This window comes from Dendrobates tinctorius, unplaced genomic scaffold (genome assembly GCF_039654945.1).
Source record: "Dendrobates tinctorius isolate UK_male_01 unplaced genomic scaffold, ASM3965494v1 ptg000022l, whole genome shotgun sequence".
NCBI classification, from domain to species: Eukaryota; Metazoa; Chordata; class Amphibia; order Anura; family Dendrobatidae; genus Dendrobates; species Dendrobates tinctorius.
Window position 1 is genome coordinate 85,702,799 of NW_027361690.1, and position 11,387 is coordinate 85,714,185.

Genomic DNA, 11,387 nt, shown 5'->3' on the forward strand with positions numbered 1-11,387 from the left:
TAATTAAAGCCACATGACAGCTGATTAGATCAGCCATCATGCGCAGGGAAAGATTGCATCTCAGCGTTTTAAAATCTTTTTTTTTTTTTTCTATTGGACATATTGTAAATGTAATTTAGGCTTGAGTCACACAAAATACTAGCAGGTAATGGTTCCCATTCAATATAACTAAATGGATTACACTGTAATTCTGGAAGATAACACTAGGGGGAGATGTACTCAAGGACCAAAACCCATGTAGTTTCAGTCGTCTCCTTTTGAGGCTGGTATGTTTGCTGTATCTATAATATATTGCAGAAACAATCTAATAGAAAAAGTTGCAAGATTAAGAAAGATGAAAAAAAACAATTAACATGTCACTTTAAGCAAGGGACACAAAATTATATTTCAGGTATTCACTCCTCCACATGTTAGTAACCCAATTAGAGGTGATCCATTCTTTTGAAATTAGAATTTGCTAGGCAAATTTCTCCCCAAATCTCTGGGAACTCACCTTATCCTTAAAGGGATATTTTTTCAAACGCCCTGTTCCTGAATAATCTTTTTAAAGTAACTCAGCCCTGCCTTCTGATACTCATTGGTTACATTATTATTCCTCTTTTTAGGTCCACTTTGGCATAACTTGCTTACTTCAGTGCTGACCATGTGACCACTGTAAACTACATTTCCCACAGGCACCTGCTTCTTCAGGCTCGCTGCACGCTCCTGTGCACAGCTGACGTCAACTCCGCTGTGATCTGCTAGTGGCAGGAGAGACAGAGGTGGCAGCATTGTGGCAAAATGTATGAATTAGTTTATTTTATCTATTAATATTAAACGAACAAATCAAATGTGTATGATACAAACATTCACATATTCAATGAAATCATTTAAAAAAAAACGTAAAGGGAATCTCACCTGGTTTTGGCGGGCGATGAAAACGAGGTCGGTCTGGTCCGATGGGCGGTGTTCCCGATGTGTACCGGCTCCCCATCCTTGGCCGCGGTCCGCAGTTTTTTGAGGAATAGGAGTAGGTGTCCGCCATTTGTTGCGCTAAGTATTCTTAGCGCATGTGCAGTATGCTTTGCCCAACTGCGGGCAAAGCCAAAAAGCCTGACTGCGCATGCGCCGGTTAACTAAGCCCCGGAAGTATTTTGCTGTGTTCCGGGGCTTAGTTAACCGGCGCATGCGCAGTCAGGCTTTTCGGCTTTGCCCGCAGTTGGGCAAAGCATACTGCGCATGTGCTAGCCAAGAATGCTTAGCGCACGCGCAACAAATGGCGGACACCTCCTATTCCTCAAAAAACTGCGGACGGCGGCCAAAGATGGGGAGGCGGCACACATCGGGAACACCGCCCATCGGACCGGACCGACCTTGTTTTCATCGCCCGCCAAAACCAGGTGACAGATTCCCTTTAAAAATGCCAGAATACATAGACGCATGGAGAAAATGGCAGGTGAGCCAGCAATAAATTAGAGTTGTGCTCAAACGTTTACATACCCCGGCAGAATTTTTGCTTTCTTGGCCTTTTTTCAGAGAATATGAATGACAACACCAAAACTTTTTTTCCACTCATGGGTAGTGGTTGGGTGAAACCATTTATTGTCAGAATACTGTGTTTTCTCTTTTTAAATCATAATGACAACCCAAAACATTCAAATGATCCTGATCAAAAGTTTGCATACCCTGGTGATTTAGGCCTGGTACCATGCACAGAAGTTGACACAAATGGGTTTGAATGGCTACTAAAGGTAACATCCTCAACTGTGACCTGTTTGCTTGTAATCAGTGTATGTGCTTAAAAGCTGAGTGGGTTTCTTGGATCCAGACAGACTCTTGCATCTTTCATCTGGCTACTGACATTTTTGGATTGTGAGTCATGGGGAAAGCAAAAGAATTGTCAACGGATCTATGGGAAAAGGTAGTTGAACTGTATAAAACAGGAAAGGGATACAAAAAGAGATCCAATGAATTGATAATGCCAGTCAGCAGTGTTCAAACTGTGATTAATGGAAAATCTCTGTAAAAACAAAACCATGGTCAGGTAGACCAACAAAAATTTCTTCCACAACTGTCAGGAAAAATGTTTGGGATGCAAAGAAAAACACAAATAACATCAGCTGAAATACAAGACTCTCTGAAAACTAGCGGTGTGGCTGTTTCAAGATGCACAATAAGGAGGCACTTGAAGAAAAATGGGCTGCAAGGTCGAGTCGCCAGAACAAAGCCATTACTATGCAAATGCCACAAAGTATCTCACCTACAATGCACAAAATAGCACAGAAACAAGTCTCAAAACTTCTGGAACAAGGTAATTTGGAGTGATGAGACCAAAATTGAACTTTTTGGCCACAACCATAAATGTTACATTTGGAGGGAGGTCAACAAGGCCTATGATGAAAGGAACATCATTCCTCCTGTAAAGCATGAAGGTGGAAGTGCTGATGTTTTGGGGATGTGTGAGATACAAAGGCATAGGAACCTTTTTTTAAAGTTGAAGGAAAGATGAAAGCACATTATCTCCAAATACAGGAGACAAATTTGCAATCATCAGCCCAGAAGTTGCGCATGGGACGTACTTGGACGTTCCAACATGACAGCGATCCAAAACACAAGGCCAAGTCGACCGGTCATTGGCTACAGCAGTGAAGGTTCTGGAGTGGCCATCTCAGTCTCCTGACCTCAATAGCATTGAGCCACTCTGGGGAGATCTCAAGCGCACAGTTCGTGCTAGACAGCCCAGGAATTTGCAGGAACTGGAGGCTTTTTGCCAAGAAGAGTGGGCAGCTTTACCATCTGAGAAAATAAAGAACATCATCCACAACTACCACAAAAGACTTCAAGCTGTTATTGATGTTAGAGGGGGCAATACACGGTATTAAGAAATGGGGTATGTAAACTTTTGATCAGGGTCATTTGGATGTTTTGGGTTGTCATTATTTAAAAAGAGAAAATACAGTAATTTGACAATAAATGGCTTCACCCAACCACTAACCATGAGTGGAGAAAAAGTTTTGGTGTTATCATTCATATTCTCTGAAAAAAGGCCAAGAAAGCAAAAATTCTGCCGGGGTATGTAAACTTTTGAGCATAACTGTGCAGTGAAGATGGAGCAACTTTGCATCACTGCACAGTAAAACTGCTAGAAGAATAGCAGATACAGCCATGGCCGAAAATGTTGGCATCCTTGAAATTGTTCCAGAAAATGAAGTATTTCTCCAAGAAAATTATTGTAATCACACATGTTTTGTTTACACATGTTTATTTCCTTTGTGTGAACAGCACAAAAAAGGCAATTTGGACATAATTTCTCACAAAACCTCAAAAATGGGCAAAACAAAATTGTTGGCTTCCTCAACTTAATGTTTCGTTACACACTCTTTGAAATTACTGCAATCAATTACTTTGTTACCATCAGCAAGCTTCTTACACCTCTCAACTGGAATTTTGCACCTCTCTTCCTTTGCAAACTGCTCCAGGTTTCATATTTGAAGGGTGCCAACTCCCAACAGCAATTTTAAGACCTCTCGATGGATATTCAATGGGATATAGATCCGGACGCATTGCTGGCCACTTTAGAACTCTCCAGCACTTTGTTTCCATCCATTTCTGGTGCTTCTTGACGTTTGTTTGGAGTCATTGTCCTGCTGGAAGATCCAAGACCTAGGACTCAAACCCAGCTTTCTGACACTGGCACTACATTGCGACCCAAAATCCTTTGGTAATCTTCAGATTTTATAATGGCTTACACACAGTCAAGCACCCAGTGCCAGAGGCAGCAAAATCCCAAAACATCTATGAACCGCCACCATATTTGACTGTAGGGACTGTGTTCTTTTCTTTGTAGGTCTCATTCCCCCTTTTGATAAATAGAATGATGTGCTTTACCAAAAAGCTCTATCTTGGTCTCATATGTCCACTAGACAATTTCATAGAAGGATTTTTAGCTTACATACATTTTGGCAAACTGCAGTCTATCTTTTTTATGTCTCTGTGTCAGCAGTGGGGTCCTCTTGCGTCTTTTGCCATAGCGTTTCATTTTTTAATTCAAATGTTATGCAGATAGGAGACACAAAAGCGCAATAGGGTCTTATCTCATGTTACACGGTACACCCACCAAGAGAACTACTCACCTGGTGAGGACGATAAAAAGACATATATTAATGGCGGCTGCTGCAGATCCACAGGTCAGCGCAGGACCTTTTAGAAGTATACACTTAGTAAGAGGAGAGGATCATCACTGCGCTGCCGTAAGAAGAATTCCAGGAATAGTAAAAGTTCAACGTGGTTTATTCAACGCGTTTCAGTGTTCAGGCGACCCCTTCGTCAGGACATACCACTTACAATGTCAGTGCTAAGTGTATTAATTCAAATGTTGACAGGTCATGCTGACACACCTTGAGCCTGCATGACAGCTTGAATGTCTTTGGAACCTGATCGGAGTTGCTGATCCACCATCTTGACTATCCTACATTGCATCCTTTCATCAATTTTTCTCTGCCGTCCACATCCAGGGAGATTAGCTTCAGTGCCGTGGGTTTTAAGCTTGTTGATTATGTTGCACACCATGGACAAAGGAACATCAAGATCTCTGGAGATGGACTTGTAACCTTGAGATTGTTAATATTTTTCTCAAGTTCTCACAATTTTCTTCTCTTTCTGTTCTAGATGCTTAGTGTGGCATAGACAGACACATCATGCAAAGATTGAGTCAAATTCTCCCCTTTTTATCTGGTTTCAGGTGTGATTTTCGTATCACCCACACCTGTTACTTGCCACAGGTGAGTTTGAACGAGCATCACATGCCTGAAATAAAGTTGTTTAGCCACAATTTCGGAAAGGTGTGAACAATTTTGTCCGGGCCATTTTTGGGGTTTTGTGTGTAGTTATATTCAATTTACCTTTTTCTCTTTTTTGGGGGTCTGTTTTTCTAATACACACAAAGGAAATAAACGTGTATAACAAATCATGTAATTGCGATAATTTTCTGGTAGAAATATTTCATTTTCTGGAATAATTTCAAGGGTGCCAACTCTATTTGGCCATGACTGTATATACTGAGTATATGGGACCTGTTCTAAAAATAATTATAGCGCGTATCCATAGACAACCAGGTATGGAAATTCTTCTGAAATGCAGCTTTTCAGGGGTGATCTTGAAAATTGATTGTATTTGACAAGCTTGTTTATTGTAGGATTTTAAGCCACTGAATGGTGATTGATATTATGGGAATAGCCCTTTGATGTAGATACATTGTGCTCCTCTTTAATTTTGCTGTTCTTTTAACCTTTCTTCACCGATGGGGCCTCCACTACAGAGGATGTAATGGTCCCAAGACCACCCCCATAAGTCTCCTACCCAAGTCGGAGATCGAAATATCTCTCTTATGTATAATGCCTCCAACATGTTCAACTCTCTTCTTAAACACCCTCTTAGTCTTTCCTATATGGTCAAGGGGGCAAAATCTCTACATAAGTACATCCTTCCTGACAGAGTACTTGAAAAACTCTTCCTAATCGTGATGTACTTACGTTTTGTATGTATAATGTATGGAAATAAGAGGGAAAAAAAAAAGTAGTCGGATCACACAGCTGGATAACAAAAAACAATTCTTTTTTTCACACCATCATAAAAACGTGTAGATATATCCACAGATAGATAAAAACAGAGTCTCATTCTTACGCGTTTCTGGCTATCAGCCCTTAAGCTATGTGCACACGCTGCGGATTCACCAGCGGATTTTTCCGTGCGGATCCGCAGAAAAAAACGCAGGTAAATTGACCTGCGGTTTTACTTGTGGATTGGCCAGCGGCTTTCCCCTGCGGATTGACACCTGGACAATGGAATCGGTGGCAAGCCGCAGCAGAATCCGCAGAAAGAATTGACATGCTGCGGATTTAAAGCCGCAGCTTTTCCGCAGTGAAAAAACCTCAGCGTGTGCACAGCGGATTGTAAATCCCATAGACTTACATGGTACTGTACACTGTCTGCGGAACTGCTGCGGATCCGCGGAGGCCAAATCCGCAGCAGAATCCGCAGAGTGTGCACATAGTCTAAGGCTAGTTTCACATTAGCGTTTACGGCCGCAGCGTCGGGCTGCGCACGGCCGCCGCTAAGCCCCGTCCCCTGCCGCGCCTCTGCTGGTAGCTCCGCCTACGGACGCATGACGCTGCATGCGTCCCCTATCTTTAGCACTGGGGACGCAGGCCATGCGCAGTATGCGTTTGGCGGCGCATGCGTCCTTTTGACGCTGTGCCGACCAGCGCCAAACGCAACCTGTTGCAATTTGGTGCGCTCGGCGCAGCGTCAAAAGGACGCATGTGTCGCCAAACGCATACTGCGCACGGCCTGCTTAACCAGTGCTAAAGATAGGGGATGCAGGACGCATACAGCGTCATGCGTCCGTAGGTGGAGCTACCGGCGGAGGCGCGGCAGGAGGCGGGGCTTAGCGGCGGCCGTGCGCAGCCCGACGCTGCGGCCGTAAACGCTAATGTGAAACTAGCCTAAGTCGTAGAATGTATCAAAAGAACAACTAGAGTAGTAATTTATTCTGGTGTGAGTTTCTATGACTTCACAGTTAATTAGCAGCTACACCTAACAGAATACACGCAACAGAGCTCACATTGCAGAAACTAGTTCAACATGAATAAATTTCACATCAAAAGCAAACATATAGTTTATATATTCATGCAACATCATATACCATAGCACATATTCTTTTATTAACAGACAGTATATTTATTATTATCCATATATATATATAGATGTATGCATGAAGTGAACCATTATTAAAATTATTGCATTCATATAATGAGGTATATGCTATTCCAAAAAATTACAAAAAAAAAAAAAAACCTTCAAAAATTTTCCCTTTTCTTTTTTCCTTCCTTCCCCTTCATACACCTTTTATGCTTAATAAATATACATGGCGTCTCTGCGATAATTTAATCCCTTTGGTTGCTTTGTATCTAATTGAATAATCCAAAAAGCTTCCTGAAGGAGCAATTTGTTGGGGATATTTCCTCCTCTTTTAGGATGAAAAACTTTTTCAATACCAAAAAAACGAAAACTATCAAGATTTCCCTCATGCATTCTAACAAAATGTTTGGTAGCTCCTGAATAGGGTGCATTTTTGTTATTAATATTCTGAATAGGTTCCGATTTTCTCTTTTTTAGTTTTTGTGGAACCAATGTAATTCAGATCACAAAATTCGCAATGAATGCAATAAATAACTTGTTGCGTGTGTCAATTAATGAAAGACTGAATGGAAAACCTTTCAGTAATCATAAGCGTTTTGAATGCGTATTTACATGTTACATTTAGTGTTTGCGCATTTGAAAAAACCCTTAGTAGATAACCATATTGTATTATTGCAATGAGAGTCTTGTTGGAAGTCACTTTGTGTCAGAACATCTCCCAAGGATTTTCCTCTTTTAGAAACACCCCTGAAACCACCTGCAAGAATCTGATGTAGTATGTTATCCTGATATAAAATAGGAATACGATTTTTGATGTTTTTTATCTTATTTAACTGGAGGCTAAAGGAAGTACTAAATGTTACTGTGTTCTTTGTGGATTTAGCACGCGGCTTTTTTGGTCTCAAAGTTTTTCTCTTGTGACACTCATGGCTTTTTCAAGCGAACTGTCGATGTTCTTTTTCCTATAACCCCTAACATGAAGTCTATTTCTGATAGTAGTACACTCCTGTCAAAAAACTTTTCATCAGAGCAAGATCTCCTTGCTCTTATAAATTCCCCATATGGTGGTGTGAACAGAGTGGCAACTATCAGCTCTTAATAAAGTGTTACCACTAACTGGTTTATGGAAAATAGTGCAATGTATGCACTTCCTATCACAATCACCTAAAAGGGTGAGATCCCAAAAATCCATTTTATTGTTTGAAGATGAAAAGGAGTTATTATTAAGATATTGCGCAAAGAGGGGTATGGTCGCCTCATCACCCCTCCATGTGAGTAGGAGATCATCCACATAGCGGCCGTACCACTCAATACAGCCTGAATAGTACATCAGTGTTAAATCAACTGAAAGCTTTTGAATGGTCAGAGTCTACTTGTTTTGTGTCTTGTGACATAATGAATTTATACTCATGTATTCCTCATGAACAGGCTATAATAGCAATTACATACCATCTAAACAAATATAGTTCCTACAGTGATTCACTGAAGGAATTTATTATCAGAGGCACAGCATATCTTTTAAAGTATATTTTCTTTGTTTAATTCTGAATTCTATTTTCAAGTAACTGGAGCCCCGATGGGATCGCAATTCTCACCATCCCTTGCAATTTTGTTTGTTGCTTGGTGGGAGGAGTTTTTTTTTATTTTTTCTGAATCAAATGTTTTTGCAGGCTGTATTGAGTGGAACGGCCGCTATGTGGATGATCTCCTACTCATATGGAGGGGAGATGAGGACGTGGTTACTCTAAGAGAAGCATAAAGAAAAGTCTTGCAAGGGCCAAAAAGGCAATTAGGAATGATCTATTGCAACCACATGTTAAAGTTGGAGATGAATCAAAGGTAAGGTTTATTGCTACCTATAAGCATCAATGGAAGAAAATGAGAGACATTTTGAATCAGTGTTGGCCTATATTACAAACGGACCACACTTTGGCTAAATATATCCCTTTGCAACCGTCTATAACTTACAGGCGTCCACCAAATCTCATGGATCAACTGGTGCTCAGTCATTATTCAGAACAGCAGCCAAACAACATTTTCAGATCCAATGGGCCCAAGTGGGGATTTTACCCCTGTGGGAAATGTATAGCCTGTCCCAACATGAATCGAGCTCTTAAATTCAAATCTAGTAATGATAAGAAGGAATTTATCATTACTCAGTATATCAATTGTGACTCTATAGGGGTAATCTATTATGCAGTTTGTCCATGTCCTATGATTTATGTTGGATTAACATATAGGCCTCTAAAAGTTAGGGTAAGGGAGCACTACCATGACATTGTAAATGCACAACATGAAGATGATTGGACATTATTAAAACCAATAGCAAAGCACTTTAAGGCATACCATTAGAGTTGAGCGAAACGGGTCGGACATATTCAAAAGTCGCCGACTTTCGCTGAAGTCGGGTTTCATGAAACGAAACCCGACCATAGCGTGAGGTCGGCCACGAGGTCGGCGACCAGAGCGCCAAAGTCGCGTTTCAAAAGATGCTTCTAGCGCCCTTTTTCAGCCAATGATGGAAGACGCACACTGTGGGCAACGCGATGACATAGGCATCGGTCACCACCATCTTTGAGAAGGGCTGGCTTTGATTGGCTGGCTTTGTGTGACGTCACAGGGGCTATAAAAGGACGTGAACGCCGACCGCCATCTTACTTATGCCGATCTTAGCATAGGGAGAGCTGCTGCTGATTCTGTAGGGAGAGCGTTAGGCAGGGAAGAAGAACAAAAAAACTGCTTCTGCTGTTAGCGATTTCCACTTACAACACAACAGTTTGTGTGCAGTGACAGGGGAGGCTATATTTTTGTGCATCAGCTCTGTTGGTTATTAGGCTGCCTTATAGGGCTCCCTGATAGCTGCATTGCTGTTTGCACACTGCTGTGCAAGCTGCTTTTAACCCCTTAAGCCCCAAGGGTGGTTTGCACGTTCATGACCGGGTCAATTTTTACAATTCTGACCACTGTCCCTTTATGAAGTAATAACTCTGAAACGCTTCCATGGATCCTGGTGATTCTGACATTGTTTTCTCGTGACATATTGTACTTCATGTTAGTAGTAAAATTTCATTCAAATAACTTGAGTTTATTTGTGAAAAAAATGGAAATTTGTCAAAAAATTTTAAAATTTTGCAATTTTCCAACTTTGAATTTTTATGCCCTTAAATCACAGAGATACGGCACACAAAAAACTGAATAAGTAACATTCCCCACATGTTTACTTTACATCAGCACAATTTTGGAACCAAAATTTTATTTTGTTAGGAAGTTATAAGGGTTAAAAGTTGACCAACGATTTCTCATTTTTGCAACACCATTTTATTTTTACGGACCACATCACATTTGAAGCCACTTTGAGGGTCTATATGATAGAAAATACCCAAAAGTGACACCATTCTAAAAACTGCACCCCTCAAGGTGCTCAAAACCACATTCAAGAAGTTTATTAACCCTTCAGATGCGTCATAGGAATTTTTTGAATATTTAAAAAAAAATGAACATTTAACTTTTTTTCACAAAAAAATAATTCAGGTCCAATTTTTTTTATTTTACCAAGGGTAACAGGAGAAATTGGACTGCAAAAATTATTGTGCAATTTGTCCTGAGTATGCTGATACCTGATATGTGGGGGGGAACCACTGTTTCGGCGCATGGCAGAGCTCACAAGGGAAGGAGCGTTGTTTGACTTTTTCAATGCAAAATTGGCTGGAATTCAGATCGGACGCCATGTCATGTTTGGAGAGCCCCTAATGTACCTAAACAGTGGAAACCCCCCATAAGTGACCCGATTTTGGAAACTAGACCCCCCAAGGAACTTATCTAGATATGTGGTGAGAACTTTGAACCCACAAGGGCTTCACAGAAGTTTATAACGTACAGCCGTACAATTAAAAAATCATGTTTTTTCCACAAAAATTATCTTTTCACCCTCAATTCTTATTTTTCCAAGGGTAACAGGACCCTAAAAGTTATTGTGCAATTCGTCCGTACGCTGATACCCCACATGTGGGGGTAAACCACTATTTGGGCGCATGGCAGAGCTCGGAAGATAAGCAGCGCCATTTGACGTTTTTGGCTGGAATTGAGATCGGACACCATGTCGCGTTTAGAAAGCCCCTGACGTACCAAAACAGTGAAAACCCCCCACAAATGACACCATTTTGGAAACTAGACCCCCAAGGAACTTATCTAGATGTGTGGTGAGCACTTTGAACCCCCCACCCCCTGTGCCTCACAGAAGTTTATAACGCCCGGGCGTGAAAATAAAAAAATCATATTTTTTCCACAAACATGATTTTTAGTCACCAATTTTTTTATTTTCCCAAGGGTACCAGGAGAAATTGGACCCCAAAAGTTGTTGTCCAATTTGTCCTGAGTACACCGATACCCCATATGTGGGAGAAAACTACTGTATGGGCACACGTTGGGGCTCGGAAGGGAAGTAGTGATGTTTTGGAATGCAGACTTTGATGGAATGGTCTGCGGGTGTCATGTTGCTTTTGGAGAGCCCCTGATGTACCTAAACAGTGGAAACCCCCCATAAGTGACCCCATTTTGGAAACTAGACCCCCTAAGGAACTTATCTAGATGTGTGGTGAGCACTTTGAACCCCCTAGTGCTTCACAGAAGTTTATAACGACCGGGCGTGAAAATAAAAAAATCGTATTTTTTCAACAAACATGATCATTTAATCCCCAATTTTTTTATTT